General features: G+C 36.4%; 1 pseudogene; it reads left to right on the top strand.

Moving 5' to 3' along the window:
* Nucleotides 1-3674: 3674 nt before the first annotated feature.
* LOC100719186 (olfactory receptor 2L3-like) lies at nt 3675-20188 on the top strand (annotated as a pseudogene).
* Nucleotides 20189-20200: the final 12 nt, after the last annotated feature.

Below are 20200 nucleotides of genomic sequence, written 5' to 3'. Positions count from 1 at the left end.
AAGGGGACATTTTCAGTGTCTCATTTTCCCAACTAAATAGAAATGTAAGTATGAGTGGTCTCTGAAGTACAATCACGTGGGTGGTTTTCAAAGGATTCTGACCCAGATTTCGTTTTCACTCATGTGCAACATTCAGAGAATTTTGCTCATGATCCTGAATTTGTACCTGGTCTACACCAGAGACCATGAGGCTGTTCTCTGCAAAGGAAGTCTCCTCGCTGGCATGGTTGATCCCTGAGATTAAGAAATAAGTTCTAGTTTAGACTCTCTAATGAGTCATTTGTCACAGGTGATAAGTCCCAGCATCAAATGGAAAATCAGTAAAACATGGCGATAAAAGATACAGCATAAATGTCAAAATGACTAACTTTTAACATTAAATCAGTTATCTTGCCCAGAAAGATTTTAATATCTTTTGAATAACTTATCTCTGGTAGAAAATATTGATAGAAATTATTTTTCTACCTTTTTTTGGTTTTTATTATTCTAGTAAAACCCACACTTATCTGAGGTTTACTACCTAAATATTTGTGAGAAACAAGTCAACCACAGCATACTTACAAGATGTTTATGTGGTTTTGTGTTTAATCATATAAATATGTATAGATATATATGTAGGTAGTGATCCTGTGTACATACCATTACACTTATATTTATACCTCACATCTATTTCTGTATGTACATGTACACTTTCATAGCTGGTATGCTAGAAGATTTCACTTACATTTACATCTCAGCCTTGTTATCTGTAAAATATTACTATATGTATTACCTGAAGAGCCTACTCTTAGGATTAAATTCTATTTCATCTTAGATCAACCCTGACATGCTCCTTCTGAGAACAGCAGAAGGCCATGCCTCCCTCCATCCTCTCAGGATATCCTGACCCAAAGCCAGCCACAGGACTCCATCCCTAGGATCTTCCTGTGTGCACTCTCCTCCCTGTCAATGTGATAATCACCCTATCTGCACTGCACGGTTAGAGAGGAATGCAGGGAAACCATGTAAACGGACATGTCATATACGCAGTGAGCCTCATGCAGATTACTTGTGTTTATTTCAGTGAACAGAAGAATGAAAGGGTCTTCATGAACAGATTTTTTTTGTGTGAAAATGTTTGTTTTCACTATTTAAACAAACACATGATTCCAGAGGCTGCTCCTGTATCAGGAATGATGTTTGAGTACCACACACACAATGCTATGCTGCTGTGTTGGAATCCTTGTCCTCTGTACCATGGATCATCAGAGATGTTGGTGGGAGCTCGGGAGGAATGATTGTGAACATCAGATCTCATGTGTCATCTGTTTTTCTGTCTCATGCTCCTTTCCCAACTGTGTAACTAAGGATAAGTGACTTCTCGTGGACAGTGTGTCATAGACAGAATTAATCATGCCACCAGTGATAAAAATCGCTGCATTTTTCAGTGCATGTTTAAATTCTAATATCACACTTTCTCCTGCTGAAAATTAAATTACACATATATAATTTTATATAATATAATATAAGTTTATATAATACTTATATAAATAATATAATAGCATATTATTTATGTAATAAACTTATATAAATAACTTATAAATAACTTATATAATATAAGTTTCATCCGTCTGCTCGTATTTATTTCAATGAAGTTAATAATCCATTCTACTAAACTTTTCCTTGCAGATTTCCACCGGTCAAAAATGAGACATAAGTTATTCTAACAGTCCCTAAGCTACTTATTTAGTTACCCTAAATTGTACTGAGAATTAAAATTTAGATGAATTTTAGTACTTTTAATGATGTTTGATTTTTATTCGATGGTAAAGTTACATAGGAAAACGTTCAGATTGTGTCAGAGATTACAGTTTTGTAGCCCCAAGGGCATTCATATAATTGTGAAATTTTACCATGCATGTCCAGAATTTCTCCAACATACTGAGCTGAAAACTGTGCATGCACAAAATAACAGATCTTCTCCGTCTTCACCCAGCACCTGACAACCACATTTCAGTATCTGAATCCACAGTTTTCACCACGAAGGGAAATTCACAGAAGTGAATATGCACAGAACTTGCCTGCACCATGGCGGGTTTATTTCACTTAGTGTGGTCAGTGTTTCTCCATGTTGCACCAAATGTTCTTCATTGTTGGCTTTAAATAACAGAATTCATTGTATTGGGAACAATTTGTTTGTAGATTTTTCTGCAGATAAAATTTATATTGCTTTGGGGGACTGAGGATATAGCATAGTCGCACAGCACCTGCCTAACAAACATGGTTTTCTGAATTTGATTATCAATAGAAAAGGAAAGAGAAAAGTAATTTTAAATTGTTTTTACCTTGTGGCTATGGTAAAGTTGGTACCAGAAGAATGGCCATATACACAGCACCTGAGTGTCTGTCTCACCTATTCAGGGTGCATAACCAAGGGGAAAGTTACTAGCTCATGCTCAGGTTCTATTCATTTTAAGAAATATCTATAATATTTTGGTTTTTTAATGATGAAAAACAATAAAAGCCACAGTAGAGAATATCAAAATAGGCTATCAGGGTATTAACAATAGCTAATATATTGTGTATCAACTTTAGAGTAGTTGCTCAGATTATCAGATGTAGGCATAAAAATTTAATTAAACAATAAAAGAAAAAAACTGTTCCTTTCAATGAACCAATAGAAATTAGTAGTATAATTATATTTGCTATCTTGTGTATGTGTATATGTGTGTATGTATATATATATATATATATATATATATATATATATATATAATTTTTTTTTCTTTTATTTCTTTTTTATCTTTTCCTCCATCACAGTTCTTCCTTTGGGGAATGTTTTCCCATTCTCCATATGTATTGTACATTTTGTATCTTATTTACTATTTCAGTTTCTTACATTGGGAAACAATACAATGTTTGCACAGAACACTTTTGTGAGCTGAATTGAATGGGACCTCTAATAATAGAGTTTTGAGGAATCTCCAAACTGATGCCCACAGTGGTTGCACCAGTCTGCACTCCAACCAACAGTGGATAAAGCTTCCTTTTCTGCATGTTCCCACCAGTATTTGTTATTGGATGATTTCTTGATGATGGTCATTCTTTCTGGAGTCAGAAAGAATCTCAGTGTTGTTTAAATTTGCATTTCTTGAATGACCACTGATGTTGAAAATTTTTTCATATATTTATTTGCCATTTGTGCTTATTGTCTGAGAATTGCCTATTAGTCTTAGCTGCCCATTTTTGGATTATGTCTTTGAATTTTGGGTCCTGGTTTTTTCAATTCTTCATATGTTCCAGATGGACGTGCTTTGTATAGGGGACAGTGGTAGCACCAGATCTACATGTTACAAAAATGCACAATGACTTCCAAATTCTCCACATCTTAATCAAAAAGCAAATCCTGTTTTCATGAGGCTTTAAACCATTTATAACATTTTACATTTGAATTGAAGTATTCCATAAAATTTTATATTTGTCCTAAATTTTTTAGGTCATAAATTATTGCTTCACAAAATGATAGAGTCTCAGTATAAAATGGATCAGGCTTTTCAGAATTGTTTCTACATGTGAAAAATGTACAATTCTAGAATGAATCACCACTAAATACATTACAAAATTTTCAGAGTTAGAAATTATCTGTACCTGTTCACTGTTGTGTCTGTCTTTAGGGTAATTCATACCAATGCAACATGGAAAATTACACTCAGACCTCCACTGAATTCATTCTCCTGGGCCTGCTGCCCCCATCAAGGGTTGGCTTTGTCCTCTTCATTCTCATCGTCCTCATCTTCCTAATGGCCCTGGATGGCAACCTGGCCATGGTCCTGCTCATCCTCCTGGACACCCACCTCCACACTCCCATGTATGTCCTGCTCAGTCAGCTCTCCCTCATGGACCTTATGTACATCTGCACCACTGTCCCCAACATGGCTTCTGACTTTATATCTGGAAACAAGTCCATCTCCTTCATTGTATGTGGGTTCCAGTCTTTCTTCTTCACAATGCTGGCAGGTTCAGAAGGACCAATTCTGATGTCCATGGCCTACAACTATTATGTGGCTACCTGCTTTCCTCTGCACTACCCCATCCACATGAACAAAAGGGTGTGTGTTCTGATGATCCTGTGATCTTGGACACTGACACTGTTAAATCCTGTTTCAACACAACTTACATCCTCTGGATCCCTTACTGCAGGTGCAGGGCCATCTATCATTTCTCCTGTGATGGCCCAGCCATGCTGAATCTGGCCTGTATGGACACCAGGGTCTACGGGTACACTGTGCTCTTCTGCACTATCATTTTTCTCTTGGTCTCTTTCACTGCCATTGTGTTTTCTTATGGGAAAGTTTTCCTTGATGTCTACCGCATGAGCTCTCAGGAAGGCAGAAAGAAGGCCTATTCCATCTGCAGCACCCACCTTACTATGCTGCCTTTCTACTATGCATTTTTTGCTTACACTTATCTCCACCCAAAGTCCCTCCAATCCCCAGCAGAAGACAAAGTCTTGGTTGTCTTCTACATCATCCTTACCCCTAAGCTCAACCCTGTGATCTGCAGACTGAGGAACAAGGAAGATCTTTGGGCCTGAGAATGGCGAATGATCCGTTATTTTCCTTGAAATATAGGTAAATTTTTGCCTTTATTTGTGCAGCAGAGGTGTCTCGCTACAAAAGTGTTTAATTCTGAAGCCTCAGAAACTAGAATTAATATTTAAGATTTCAAAATTTGAAAATTGGGCTGGGGATACATCCCGGTGGCATAGCTGCTATCTGACAAGTGTGAGGCCCTGAGTTTGATTCTTGGTACAAAAAATAAAAGTGAAACTTTGAAGGTGTGACAATAATTACATATTCTGTGTGCAGAATTTATTTCTCTTTGTCTCATCCTTTCAATAAAAATAATGTGTTTACATTAACTTTTCAGTTTGATGACTATCTTTAATTACGATTGGAGAAACTAAAATGACATTCAGTCCTTTAGAATGTGCTCTATGACCACAACCTTTGGTGGGACTTTAAACTTTAAAATTATAGCAAAAGACACACAGGCACGAATCCCCCTGACAGTGCACTCATCAGAATCACTCCTCCTACTGTCCTTGCCACTTTTCTGATGTTTTCCTTAGCTGATACACTAATCACAGCAAATGGATGTGATGATATAAATCATTTTATTCATCATTCTTATATTTGTGAGGAATAAATATAGGGGAATTTTCCTGAATCCACATCTTCAACTACATGTTTTGTTACTAGTTTTACTTTAATTCATCCCAGACTCATATTCACTGATTGTGACAGCACAGAGTGTGAGAACAGCTGTTATCACTTTCAACTCCAGGGTCTGCCGACCCACAGGCTGTGTGCTCAGATAATTCAACTCTAAATAATAATCACCATCAGCACATAAAATCCACCCAAAACATAGTGCATTTTCAGTGTGATTGGATTAAAAAGGCGTGTAACACATGAAAAATATATTATCTATCAAATCTTGATTCTTCAGAGAAATATAACTTAGCACATGTTTTCCCATTCATAAAGCAGAGCCACCCACCCTTATCTCATTTAATCTATGAAAATCTGTTTTTTATTTACTTCACATGTCATGCACATTTTACCCAAGATAAGGTACAATGTGGGGAATAAGTGCCTGGTCCCTGAGTTTTGCTCTTGAGGACACAGAATGGGGCTTTATTTCCCAAAAGAGTGAATATGAGTGTTCATGTAAAGATTTCTGTGATGTAAATAATTCCTTTGGGGTGAACCTAGGAAATATTCAGAGAAAAATGAGAGCAAAACCTGTATTTTACATATTTGGTTCCTGATGTCTTTTCATGTGAGGCCTTTCTGTGGCCACAATGTGGAAGGTGAGAGCAGAGTCTTCTCTTCAGGCACTGGGGACACTGGTCCTCCTGCATCCTGGCCATCTCACCCTGTGTCACCCACACAAAGCCATTCACTCCCTGGAGATGCTGCTGCTCTAATCAGACCTCAAGGCCTCAGTTTCATACTCAGCTCCATCTGTTTCTCCCCAGCAAGTCTCAGAATGCAGACCTGTCCCAGGGGAGCTGGAGCCACCACCAGGAAAGCTCCAGGATGTGGAATCCTCCTCAGGCTCCTCCTTCCATGTACAGCAGGGGTGCACTCCCTCGCTCCTCAGAGTTCAGTCTATTTGGAGCCTGGAGGGCTTGACAGGGCTGGATTTAGTGCTCAGGGCGACTTCTTCAGTGTAATAAAGAGGAGCTGCAGCTTTTCAAAGATAGGAGCATTCTAATCTGTGAATATTGAGAGTACGATACGGTTTCTACCAGGAATATTGAAAATTCAAATATTTTAAATCCTTACACAAGAAATGGTGCAATTTTACTATTCTCAAAGAGAATACATAGTTGTTTTATTTCTTAGAAATGAGAAATTTGTGAATGCAATTATGCACTGTTTGTAGCAAATATTAATGAGTGAACGTTTTGTGAATAAATCCCTACAATATCCATAAAACATCACTTTCATTATTTAAGGTATTTACAATTATTTCAGGAAATAATTGGAACCTTGAGAATAGAACTTATGTGACATTGATATAGTAATCATTTAGAACCTCCAAACGATGTAGAGAAATATAATCACTCCGATCTTGGTGAATATCTGATACACTGAGTTCGTGTTCCTCAAGTCAAAGAATGAATTGTAAGGAAAGACAGAGGTTAAAGGTAGAAAATATTCAATGAGCAGGAGGAAGACAGTTCCTGAAAGAGACACTGGAGAGGTCCAGATTGGGTCACTTGGGAGATAGGTTTCAGAGAATGCTGATACTTGGGGATGATAAGGTTGCAGCTGTGATCAACCAATATAAGTATCATGGCTTAGGTGGTACTGATCCACTGTGGAGCCAGGACATATAGAAAGCATACATGGAAAGAGTAAATAACTCTTCTTCCCAACAAACTGGTAAATAAATAAGTGAGCAGGCCATCATGGCCATGCACTGAAACACATATGAGCACCAAAGATGCCCTGGCATGTCAAAGGCAAGATGACACGGGATGCTCCGAGGGAGCCTGCATGCTCTTCTCTAAGGCATTGGTCCTGGTGGCCCAAATAGCATCTCAGTGCCCATCAGGACCCTGACCTCCCCTTAGCCTTGGGCCAAACCATGTCATCAGTGACTTGCCCTCTCCTGTCCTGGTCTCAGAGTACATTCCCCATTGCCTCAGCCCATCCTGAACCTCAGTCCACAACTACCAAAGGGCAAGAATCGTGTTGCTTCTCAGGCTCCTTGGAGGTCTCTGCAGTGCCAAGCGGGGAATGAGAAGGTAGTAGATGCATTTTTTAGGATGATATTTGAAAAGGTTAGTTGATAAAACTGCTGTGTTCATTCGTGTCTGCAGCACAGCTGTGTGTATTTAGCTTAACTATGAGCAAGACTTCATCGAAAGCTCTGTGAGTAGTACCTGGATGCTAAGGGTGATCCACTGCTTGGCAGATGAATCCACAGATGTTCAGATCTAAAGGAGCTCTCTGGAGCTAGGATCAGGCTGCAGGTGGCCAGTCTTTGAGGCTGTGTCATCTACTCACTCTTTCTGACCCACTCAGACTTCTGCTCTCTGTGCACAGAGCAGATTTTCTTCTCTTAGCCCTGCTGTTACAAAATACCTGTGTTGAAGCCAGCAGCCATTCCAATGAGTACAAAGCCAAATTAAACCTCTCTCAGAAAATTTAAGTGAATGCAGTATGTTTTTTTCAACAACTTGAAAGGAGACCAGAATAATGGGTGGTTAAGGCAGTTATATTTTCAATGTGAGCCATAAAAAAGGTCCTGATTCTAATTCTGTGTTTTATTTACTATAGGGCAGTAGAAATTCAGCCATGTGATTAAGAATACAGTTTCAGAAACAGATTGGAAGTTGAATTTGAGGATAATTTGCTATAATTTACATGTCTCTGTGCAGCAGATATCCTCGGCAGTGAGGTACAGACATCAGGAAGTTAATGTGGAGGCAATCCGGAGAGTGCTCTCCATAGGCCACGGCAGGTGGTGTAGGCATGTTCCATGCATGCAGTCTCCATGGAATCAGGAAGGATTTGTGAAAGAATTTCTACATCTAGGGTCAAATTCAGGGTGGGCAGTAGTGCATTTCTTCTTTCCTTTTTAGGTTTTGATTTGCATTTGCTTGTTCCATTTTTTTTTTCTTTTTTCTTTTTTCATTTAAAGAGAAAAGAAAAAAAAAAGAAAGGACATAAAAATGCAGTAAAAGGGTACAAATAATACAGTACTCCTAGAAAAAATATATACAGTGCGAAAATACCAGTTAATAGGTTACATATTATCTTCCCAGAAACAGTTGTCCTTATCACTAAATTAAAGCAAAGTAAACATTCATACAGTGAAATTGGAGACTGTTCCATTCAATGATCCAACAAAAGCTCAGTTATATGGTTTTCCATCCTACACACTAGAACATATCTGCGGTTATATCCTTTAGTCCACCTTACTTTCTGCTCTTTTTTACAGTAACAATTAGACTTTTAGGGTTTTATTACTCTCACAGTTCTTATTACTTTTTTTGAAGAGAATAAAAACAAATGTGACTAGGCAAAACAGAGTCAGAACAGAAGGGTGGGGCATAGCACATGATGCAAAAATAGAATACCAGGTGATCAAAAGTGGTTACCATTGTGCCTCTTGCTATCTTTAAATTGAGTTGTCTGTATCATCAGGTATAGCAGAATTGCTCAAAACAGTACAGAGAAAAAAAAAAACAATAAAACCTACACTGAGGACCTTCCAGGACTTCAAAAAAAAGGATAATAGTCAATCCATATTGGGCATCATAGTATATCTTATTGCCTTCAAAGTGATTGCCTATACCCTCAAACTTGATACTATCAAACAAAATAGAATATATAATAATCAGACAGAACAAGATGGAGAGAGCAATACTGGGGTTCAAGTCAGGTTAACAGGACAAAAAAAGTTACTTTAATATATTCCGTTATTTTTAAATTTAGTTTTCCCTTAATTAAAAAATGAAAGAAAATAGATTAATATAAAAATGGGGTGGGGGAATTGAGATAAGAGAGGACATTGTAATAGAACAAGGCAGGGCAGAACTGAGCAATTCAAGATCATTGTGTTTCACCACCAGATAATCTAACATAATAGTAGTCGCCATAGTGTCTCTTTCCTTAAATTATTTGAGTGTAACTTCGCATGCTATAATATCAAGCATATCTAGACAGTGTGAAGCCTTTCAAGAGAATGCAAGAATTATAGTGTGTTTAGAACCTGCCAATAGAAAACAAACAATGGTTTCTGTATTATCTCTTTGCCTATAAATAGTTTTGTTTATACTATAAGCATATAGTGAAATATAGTAAGATACAACATGTTAAAACCACAGGAAACAGACGTACTACAGCTTGACGGGACTTCAAAAAAAAACTATATTAAATCAGCACTAGCTTTTATGTTGTGTTGCTTTCTTCAAAATAGCTATGCATGCTATCATAGATACTAAAATCAAACAACCCAGATTAAAACCATTGAGATTAATGAGTGAAAACACTATATGGCTTCAAACCAATACGACTGAGAATCATGATTACCACATACTTCTATGTATTCTTTTTGTTTCGTACACTAGGGAAACTATTTGGTATTTATATATGTGAGTTTGATTTATTTCACTTATGAGTATGGTCTCAAGCTGCATCAATTTATTTATAAATGTCTTAATGCGATAATTCTTTATAGCTGAGTAGTACACCACTGTATAAAAATACCACAACTTTTTTATCCATTCTTCAGTTGATGGACACTTAGGTTTTTTCCAAGATCTGGCTATTACAAATTGTGCTGCTATAAACATGGGTGCACATATATCCCTATGGTATGATGCTTTCAATTCTTCTGCGAATATGCCTCGAAGTGGTATAGCTGGGTCATATGGGGCTTCCAGTCCTAGTTTTCTGAGAAATCTCCAGACTGATCTTCACAATGGTGGCACTAGTCTACACTCCCACCAACAGTGCAGGAGAGTTCCGTTTCTCCACAGCCTCTCCAGCATTTGTTGTTGTTGGTTTTCTTGATCTTGGCCATTCTTTCAAGAGTGAGATGAAATCTCAGTGTGGTTTTGATTTGCATTTCTCTAATGACCAATGATGATGAACATTTTTTCATATATTTATTTGCCATTTGTATTTCTTCATCTGAGAATTGTTTATTCAACTGAGATGCTCATTTTTGGATTGGGTCTTTGAATTTTGGGTTTCTGATTTTTTTTTAAATTCTTTATATGTTTTAGACAAAGTCCTTTGTATGAGGGGCAGTTCACTAAGATTTTTTCCCAGGTTGTGGGTTTTCTTTTCACTGTGCTGGGGATTTCTTTTGACGTGCAGAAACTTTTTAATAAGAGGTGATCCCAGCTACTGATTCTGGGAAGTATTACCCGTGTGGTTTGAGTTCTGTTCATGAATTCTCTACCTACTCTTATATCTTCAAGTTTTTTACCCAATTTGTCTTCCAGTAGATTTAGTGTTTCTGTTTTAATATTTAGATCTTTGATCCATTTAAGATTTTAATTTAGTCCATGGTGATAGGCATGGGTCTAGTTTTAGTTTTTGACATATGGAGAGCCAGTTTTTCCAGCACCATTTATTAAAGAGACTGTCGTTCTCCCAGTGAACATGTTTGGCCCCTTTATCAAAGATAAGGTGGTTGGGTGTGTTTGTAGTTGTGGGAGTATCTTCTAATCTATTCCAAGGATCTTCAGCTCTGTTTTGGTTCCAGTACCATGTTGATTTTACTATGGTTGCTTTGTAGTGTAATTTCAAGTCAGGGACTGTGATACCTCCTGCCTTGCCTTTGCTGCTTAGAACTTTCCTTCCTATTCTAGGTCTCTTCTCTCTCCAGATGAATTTTAGGAGTGATTTCTCGAGTTCTAAGAGGTATGCTGATGGTATTTTTATTGGAATTGCATTGAATCTGTATAAAAGTTTTGGGGGAATGGCCATTTTCATAGTATTTATTCTTCCTACACATGAGCAAGGTATGTCTTTCCATTTTATGAGATCATCTTAATTTCATTTTTCAGTGTAATATAATTTTCCCTTTACAGGTCTTTCACTTCTTTCATGAGAGTAATTCCTAGATATTTCTTTTTTTTTTTTTTTTTTTTTTTGGTTACTAGTGTGAAGGGTGTGGCTTCTCTTTTTTCTCTTTCTGTGACTTTGTTGTTAGTGTATAGAAATGCTATTGATTTTTGAGTATTGATTTTATAGCCAGCTACATTACTAAATTTATTTATTATCTCTAGCAGTCTTTCAATGGAGTTTGGGGATCTTCTCTATAGAGTATCATGTCATCTGCAAATAATGATAGCTTAACTTCTTCTTTACGCTGGTTATTTCTCTCTCTTGTCTAATTGCTCTCACTAGTATTTCCAGTACTATATTAAACAGGAGCAGTGATAAGGGACATCCTTGTCTTGTCCCTGATTTTAAAGTAAAGGCCTTCAAGTTTTGGCCATTTAGTATGATACTGGTTGTTGGTTTGCCATAGATGGCCTTTATTATATGGAGGTAAAGACCATCTATTCCAATTTTCTGTAGGGTTCTTATCATGAATGAATGTTGGATCTTATCAAAAGCTTTTTCTGCATCTATAGAAATGATCATGTGGTTCTTACTTTTGGTTCTATTGATATGGTGTATTACATTTAATGATTTATGTATATTGAACAATCCATGCATGCCTGGGATGAATCCCACTTGGTCATGGTATGATCTTCTTGATGATTTGCTGCATCCTATTTGCCAATATTTTATTGAGGATTTTTGCATCTGTGTTCATTAAGAAGATTGTTCTGTAGTTCTCTTTTATAGTTGGGTCTTTCTCAGGTTTTGGTACTAGAGTAATACTTGCTTCTAGGAATGACTTAGGAAGCATTGTTTCCCTTTCAATTTCATTGAAGAGTTTGAGGAGTGTTGGCATTAGGTCTTCTTTGTATTTCTTGTAGAATTCTGCAGTGAATCCATCTGGGCCTGGGCTCTTCTTTGTAGTTAAGGATTTAATTACATTTTCAATTTCATTAATAGAAATTGGGTTATTCAGTAGTATTACATCTTCATGACATAGCTTTGGTACTTTGTGTGCTTCTAGGAATCTGTCCACTTCCTCTGTGATATCAAACCTTTGAGAGTAGAGGTTTTTGAAATAGGTGTTGATGATTTTCTGTATTTTTATAGGGTCTGTAGTGATTTCTCCTCTTTCATTCCTTATTGCATGGATTTGAGCTTTTTCTTCCCCTTTTTTTTTAATAAGGTTGACTAAGGGCTTATCAATTTGATTTATTCTTTCAAAGAACGAACTCTTTCTCTCTGTGTGTGTGTGTGTGTGTGTGTGTGTGTGTGTGTGTGTGTGTTTGTGTGTGTGTTTCGTTTTTATCAGTACTAGGGATCAAACTCACAACTGCCTGCTTGCAAGGCAGGCAGTTATGCCATTGAGCTAAATCCCCAGCCCGAAGAACCAACTCTTTGATTCATTGATTTTTGGGATTTTTTTGTCTCTATTGTATTGATTTTTGCTCTGATTTTTGTAATTTTTCTCTTCTTTTGGCTTTGGGCTTGACTTGCCCTTCTTTGTCTAGATGTTTGAGGTATAACATCAGGTTATTTATTTGTATTCGTTCTGTTTTCCTCATGTGTGAACTCAGTGCTATAAATTTTCCTCTGAGGACAGCTTTCATTGCATCCTAAAGATTCTGGTAAGTTGTATTTGTGTTTTCATTTTCTTGTAAGTAGTGTTCAATTTCTTCTTTGATTTCCTCTGTGACCCACTGATTACTCAAGAGTGTATTATTCAGTTTCCATGTGTTTGTTGGAATTTTGTAGTATCTTTTATCATTAATTTCTAATTTCTTTTTTTAAATTTTATTTAAAAAGAAAAAGAGAAAAAAAACAGTAAGAAATCACCAGCTAATAGATTACACATTATCATCTTAGATTAATTTCTCATTTCATAGCGCTATGGTCCGATAGCATGCAAGGTTTGATTTCAACCCTTTTGCATTTATTTAGATATGTTTTGTGAATTAATATGATGGTCTATTTTAGAAAATGACCCATGTATTGCTGAGAAGAATGTGTATTCTGTTGTTGTTGTTGGGTGGGATACTCTGTATATGTCTATTAAGTCCATTTGTTGACAAGTATGATTCAATTCTTTTATTTGTTTGCTGATTTCCTGTCTGGTTGATCTGTCCATTGGTGTCAGTGGTGTGTTAAGATCTGTTAGAATTGTGTCGCTGTTAACTTGGTTTTTCATTTCTGTTAGTACTTGTTTTATATAACTGGGTTCTCTGGATTTGGTGCATATATATATATATATATATATATATATATATATATATATATATTACAGATAGTTATCTCTTCCTCTTGGAGTTTTCCCCTAACCAGTATGTAGTGACCTTCTTTATCCCTTCGGATCATTATTAGCTTGAAGTTCACATTGTCTGCAAACAGAATAGCCAGCCCCGCTTTTTTATTTTTATTTTTTTTGGGGGGGGGTTCCTGTTGCATGAAGTATTGTTTTCCATCCTTTGACTTTCAGTCTGTGGGTATCCTTTTGGGTTAGATGGATTTTTTGTAAACAACATATGGTTGGATATTGTTTCTTGATCCATTCTGCCAGTCTGTTTCTTTTAATTGGTGCATTGAGATCATTTACATTAAAGGTTATAACTGTTTTATATTGGTTTATTGTTGACATGTTATTTTTCTGCTGTTGCATCTTTATTTTTAGGTTTTGTTTAATTATCTACTTTGTTTAGTGGTTTTTTCCTAGATGCATCTAGGTTGTCTTTCAGTATTCTTTGCAGGGTTGGCTTGGTGATCATGTAGTTTTTCATCTGTTATTTGTCATGGAAATATCTTATTTCTCCATCTATTTTGAAGGACAGTTTTGCAGGATACATCAGCCTAGGTTGGAAATCATTTTCCTTTAGGATGTGAAATACTTCACTCCATGCTCTTTTTGACTTTATTGTTTGTGCTGAGAAGTCTGCTGTAATTCTGATAGGTTTTCATTATAGGTGATCTGACTTTTCTCTCTTACAGCTTTTAATATTCTATTCTTTTGTTTGATACCTGGGATGACCATTACTATGTGTCTGGGTTTGGTTTTATTTTGGTTATGGCTATTTGGAGTTCTATATGCTTCACTGATCTTGATATTGGTTTCCAGTCTCATGTTTGGGAAATTTTCAGCTGTTACTTCTCTAAATATCCTCTTGACATCCTTTATGTTGTTCCCTTCTTTTTCATTTATCCCTATTAACCTTATGTTGTTCCTTTTTGAGTCATCTTGCAGGTGTTGAATTGTTATTTCCTGATTTCTTGTTATTTTTAAGAGATCTTTCCTTTCCTGTTCACTGGCTGCAATCTTGTCTTCATGGTCTGAGATTCTATCTTCACATTCATTGAGGTGGTTTTTACAACTTTCTATGGTATTTTTTATTTCCTGTATATCTCTTTGCATCTGCTTTATATATTGTGTTTGTTTCTTATATTGTTCATCCAGGGATTCTATCTTTTTGTTTATATCCTCAAGTTTTTTAACTGTGTCTTCTTTAGATAAGTTCAGCATCTCCTACATTTCAATTATCATTTCTTTTTTACCTGAGAGATTATTTCTAGTTTGATTTCCTTTAAGGCTCCCCAGAATTGCTTCTTTACTTCAGTTACTATTATTTCACATATGTGCCATATATTTTCTTTTATGCACATGGCTCCTAGGCTTTCTTAGGATGGGCTGGGTGTTTGATGTTGCATTTTGGTCTTTCGTTTTGTTATTTTCCTATATTTTTGAGCTTCAAGTTTTGTTTTGAAGCGAGGTAGAGAGGTCAGCCAGGCTGGGACAGAATTCTCTGCCCCCCCCTTATTCACTTATTTTGACAGGAAGCCAGATCCTGGGCCCCAGGTGAAGAAAACACTTTGGCGGGCTGGGGCGGGGTACCCTGCCTCTGCTGGACTTACTCCACTGACAGGAACCCAAAGCCTGGCCCTCAGACCAAGCAGAGAGTCCCATGCTTCCAATGGACTTACTCGACCCACAGGAAGCTGGATCCTGGGCTCCACACAAAGAAAACAATTTGCAGGCCTAGGGCGAGGTTCCCTGCCTCTGCTGGTCTTACTGGAACAACAGGAAGCTGGAGCCTGTCCCCCAGGCAAAGAAGAGAGTTCCACACCTCCGCTGGACTTACCCAACCCACAGGAAGCAAAAAAAAAAAAGACTCCATTTTGTTTTCCATGAGTACTGAATGGTTCTCTGGACCTTAGTAATCTGAGTCCTATCTCATCTTTCCTACTTTATCTTCTCAGACTGTATCTTATTTTAGTCAAATATGTAGAAATGATAAACACTATTTCACTATGTAAATCACTAATAGGATTTATGGTGAGAGAAAAGTTAGACTAGTTCAAATTAACCTTATATGTATCAATCACATAATTTTTAAATCTTAAAAGCACACTTTGGATAAAATGATGGTAAAAATATGAATTGTAGCTCTGAAAGACTTTCTATTTAAATCAATTTTTGCTGCATGTGTTTAATTTTTGCAAATCATTTATTTTTTTAAATGTTCTGTACAAAACTCAAAAGTCCAACAACATGATAGCATTAATAATAATATGTAATTTAGTCACCTGGAAAGAAGCAAATAAACATAATTTACAAAACAATTTGAGTTCTGTACCACTGTTAAATCAGAGCAGAAAGCAAGTGTTTTCATACCTGTGAGGGTGATTCTGCAGGCAGTGATGGTGAGGTCAGTGATTGAGCCTGGATCTGTGGCTGCTGTTCAGTTCTGATGTAGGCTGAGCCATGCCGTGAATGTGCACTGTCTGCTCCTCAGAGGCAGCCTGCAGTCATCCATACTTGCTTCTCTGCATACCAAGCAAACTTAATGACCAGGATTTACCTTTCCTAAATGTTAATGGCTGGAATAAGACCAAATTTTTACCCTAAACTTTGTCAGGTGTAAATTGCTTTGCATGCAAGGTAATACAATGGAGAAGAAAAACAGTGTGATTCTAAAAAATTTCAAGGGACCTATTTATATACTGAATTTTTATTTGGTCACGAAACATCTTTACATCTCCTTTCCACTTATGTATTAGTCCCAAAGCATCATTGCTGAACTTCAGAGAGATATATATCATTTAGAGATATTCAAACATGCAAAATTATAACTGGGTGCTTTGCCTTTGTTCACACACTTAATAAATTTTTTAAACATTTGAAATGTTGAAAATAAATATTTTATCTTTAAAAAGTGAGATTGTTTATTCCTAAGTGCAGAGAATGATATAGACCTCTATGAAGTCTTTGAGTCCTCCTCAGTGGATGTGTTGTGGAAATGATCATGGGATAAATAATCTAAGAGGACTCATATATACACTGAGAACTCAACTCATCCACCATCTGCCATCTGAGATTTTGCGGAACTCATTTTAGAACGTTCTGAATTCAAGTGAATTGAGGTCATCTTCATTCTCAAGGTTAGTTTGCTTGGATCTTCATAAACTAAGCAGGTTGTTTTATGGGTTTATCAAGAGCAGCAGTGTATTTCATATGTCATGAGAGAGAAAATGCTTCAGATTTCTGAAAAAGTGAGTTACATCATGTCATGTGCTTGAGAACCACACATTTACTCAATTCACAACTATAGCTTTAATATTTTATTTAATTGCAGATTTTAAAAGTAGAATTTTGGTTTTCTTACAAACTCCCTTCATTAAAAGGCCTTTTTGTAAATTTGCAATCTTTTTCTCCCTCAATAAATGATCAGACCAAATGCAACAATGATCACATTAGTATAAAGATTGGTCTTTGAGAATCCACTTATCAAAAGAATAATATGGGGATGGGTCTTTGCTGCAGTGGTAACTGCAAAGGGCAAACTCTGGGGGCACTGCCCCTTGGTTCCCAGCACTTCCACTTGGTGTCTTTGATGGCTCTCATATCAGCCATTTTGGGATGGTTGCTCTGAGTAGGATACTCTGTTGGGCAAGTCTATGTATTACATTAATAACAGAAAGGGATTCATCACTATGCCATTATCACTTTAGAAAGAGTAAAAATGTCCTCTGCAATGAACTGCTACAGTTTGACTTCACGTGAAGATATGCATTTCATTTTCACACATGGCAGGATTTGGAGAATATTTCTATGATGTTGAATGTGTAACTGATTTACATCATACATTATGAGGTTGTTTCTCTGTAATCATTCCCTTGTTAGTATTCTATATGATTGGCAAAAAGACACAAATTTTAATTTGCTTTTGTCAGAACCATATTTTTGATAAAGATGTTCATATTTATTTCATGTTCAATTTGAAGATGTGTAAAATCAGTGGATAACTGACATGCAACAAGATGCCAAAGTAACATATAAACACTAAAGTAATTTTATATCAAGTTCATGGTGATCTGCATGTACTACCTCAGACTTGTATCTTCTGTAGCAAATTTATATTACTACATATTTTGATTTTACTAAGTTTTGTTTTTGACTAATACTGTGTAGACTTACCTTACTTCAGAATCAGTAAAGGTATTAGAAAAATAGCAACTTTCAAAACACGTTTTAATACATTTGCATTTATTTGTATAAATATACACAAGTGTGTAGTAACATACAAACCTCAGAAATGGTATGTGTGAGAAATTACACTTACACATGTGCTTTCTCTACATTTGTGCATGCATGTGAATACTTGCATAGGTGGTGTGCAAGGACCACAAACTTACAATCTCTGCATCTCAGGTTTCTCCCCTATAGAAGAAGGTATCCTTGGAGGGAATACTTTCAGGGTTAGACACAGCTGCACCCTGGATAAACCCTGTAACTCTCCTAGTGGCAGCCTGTGAGGACAGGCAGCAAAGTCTATGCCTCCCTCTGTCCTCTCAGGTGGGACTGAGTCCTGAGCCACAGTCTGCTGCTTCCATTTGACCTGACCTCATCCTCAGCATCCTCTTGGGCACTCTGTCCTCTGCTGTGAACGTGGGCTCTGGTGATGTCAACATTCCTCACCTGGAGGGACGGATGAGGAATCAAAGTGAGTCAGAATTTGTTAAATGAAATTCATATATACTGATCCCATATTTGCACACCCATGTACATACATATTTGTACAAAAATGTTCTTTTGCACTGTTGAAACAAATGCTTGATGCCTGAGACTGCTCTTGTGAAGGAACAGTGTTTGCGTTCTTTGGACACAAAATGCCATGGGGCTGCACTGCGACCTTGTGCCCTGTTCCGTGGAGGGTCACAGGGATGCTGATTAGGGTTCATGAAACACGATGTGGAATATCAGCTCTGATGTGGTATTGGTCTTTCAGTCCCATGTTCCTTTTCCAAATTCTAAGTAAGAGTAAGTGACTTCTCATGAATGATGTGTCACTGATGGAACTGTTAACTCAACAGGGGTTAGAAATTGCTATGGAGCTCATTTCATTAGTAATTTGTGATATCAGATTTTCTCCTGCTGAAAATTAAATTTTTTACATGAATGAAACAGGATTGCATCGGTCTGCCCTCATCTTAATTCTTATCAACTTCATAAAAATATCATGGTCTCATAATTTTTTGCAGTTTTCTCAGTTGAAACAATACAGAATATAAATTTTTTCTGACATGGTGCAGGTTTCTACTTTACTTGTATCAAGATATATTGGGAATCCACATTTAGAATCATGCAGTGTAGGTGAAGAGGCTTTGTTATTATATTAGGGTTCAGATCCTTAGGAAAAATGTACAATTTTAATAATTTCTATAGATACACTTCTGTAGAACTAAGTACATTCTAACCATTGTTAATTTTTTTACCACCATGCATTTTCAAAATGTTTTTGTCTTAATCAACTAAACATGTTTGATCATTACATAACACCTCTCCTCTCCATTCTCCAAGCCCCTAAAATCTGCAATTTCATTACTCATTTCTTTGCTTTTGAGCACAGAGGGTACTTCACGGTGTGAATTTACACAACATGTGTCATTTTGTGGTTGGCTTCTTTCACTTGGGAAAGTGTTACCGGTGTTTAGCCATCTAGTATTATGTGTCAGGATTTGTTTCCTTTAAACATTTGAATATTTCACCTTATATGCACAACACATTTTTCATGGATGCATCTGTGGATGGACTATTAAATTGTTTCTGTCTTGCAGATAGTGAGACTTATGCTTACAAAAATGACTAAGAATAGCCCTAGCACATATCCAAAGGTGGAGTTCCTAAACTGTATTCAAATTCTGTTACACATTGAAGTGATCACTGTAATATTTTCCACTGTGACAGTACCATTGGTATCTTTCAAAAACTGATAAAGGTGTCTGATTTTTCTGTATTTTTGTCAAGAAATGTTCTCTGGTTTAATTGTTTCTCTAGTGAAGATTTTCTGCTGAATGTGAAACGCTGCCTCATTGTAGTTTTGATTTACATTTCCCAGGTGATGTCTCATACTGAGCACCCCTCAATGGGACTGTTACCCATTTGCATGGGCAGGAAGTGATCCAAACAAGAAGAAGACAGCTAGCACTGGAAATAAAAGTGTGACTCCTATGATCTTTATATACATGAGGTCAGCAACAAGAATATGTCTAAATTTTTTAATAAAAGAGATATTCTAATATCTGAACTAAAGAAAGTTATACAAGAGAGTTTTGGGGCAAAGAATATCAAACATGAGATGTATTCTATCTGGAATTGTTCCTTACTTTGTGGAATATCAGAAATTAGTCTGAAAAATAAATATGTAAGAATAAATTCACATATGAGTGCATAAAACTTTACTCATGTTATATACTGGGCTTTTACAGTATTTTCAAGCATATATTCTGAGCATAAAGAAGAATTAAAGTTATATAAGTCAGTATGTGTCTGTAAAGTACTCACACTATTGGAATTTTAAAAGTAAATCGTTTCTTTGAATTTTCAGGTTTCTTACAAAATTGTTATTGGTTTTATAAAATAGAAACTTGGAAGGAAGATGAATTTACTTATTCAAAATTGGTTCATTAATTCAAAACTATATAATCAATGAACAAATCATAATCTAATTATACTATGGAATTTGTCAAACTTTGTAGTACTCTGTTCCTATTCATGTTGTGTCTGTCTTTAGAGATAAACCATATGAGTG

Source organism: Cavia porcellus, unplaced genomic scaffold (assembly GCF_034190915.1).
Source record: "Cavia porcellus strain 051 isolate PalLab524CR breed Dunkin Hartley unplaced genomic scaffold, mCavPor4.1 scaffold_2, whole genome shotgun sequence".
In the NCBI taxonomy this organism is placed as follows: Eukaryota; Metazoa; Chordata; class Mammalia; order Rodentia; family Caviidae; genus Cavia; species Cavia porcellus.
Note: the sequence above shows the minus strand (reverse complement) of the source record. Positions and strands in the feature narration are given on the sequence as shown.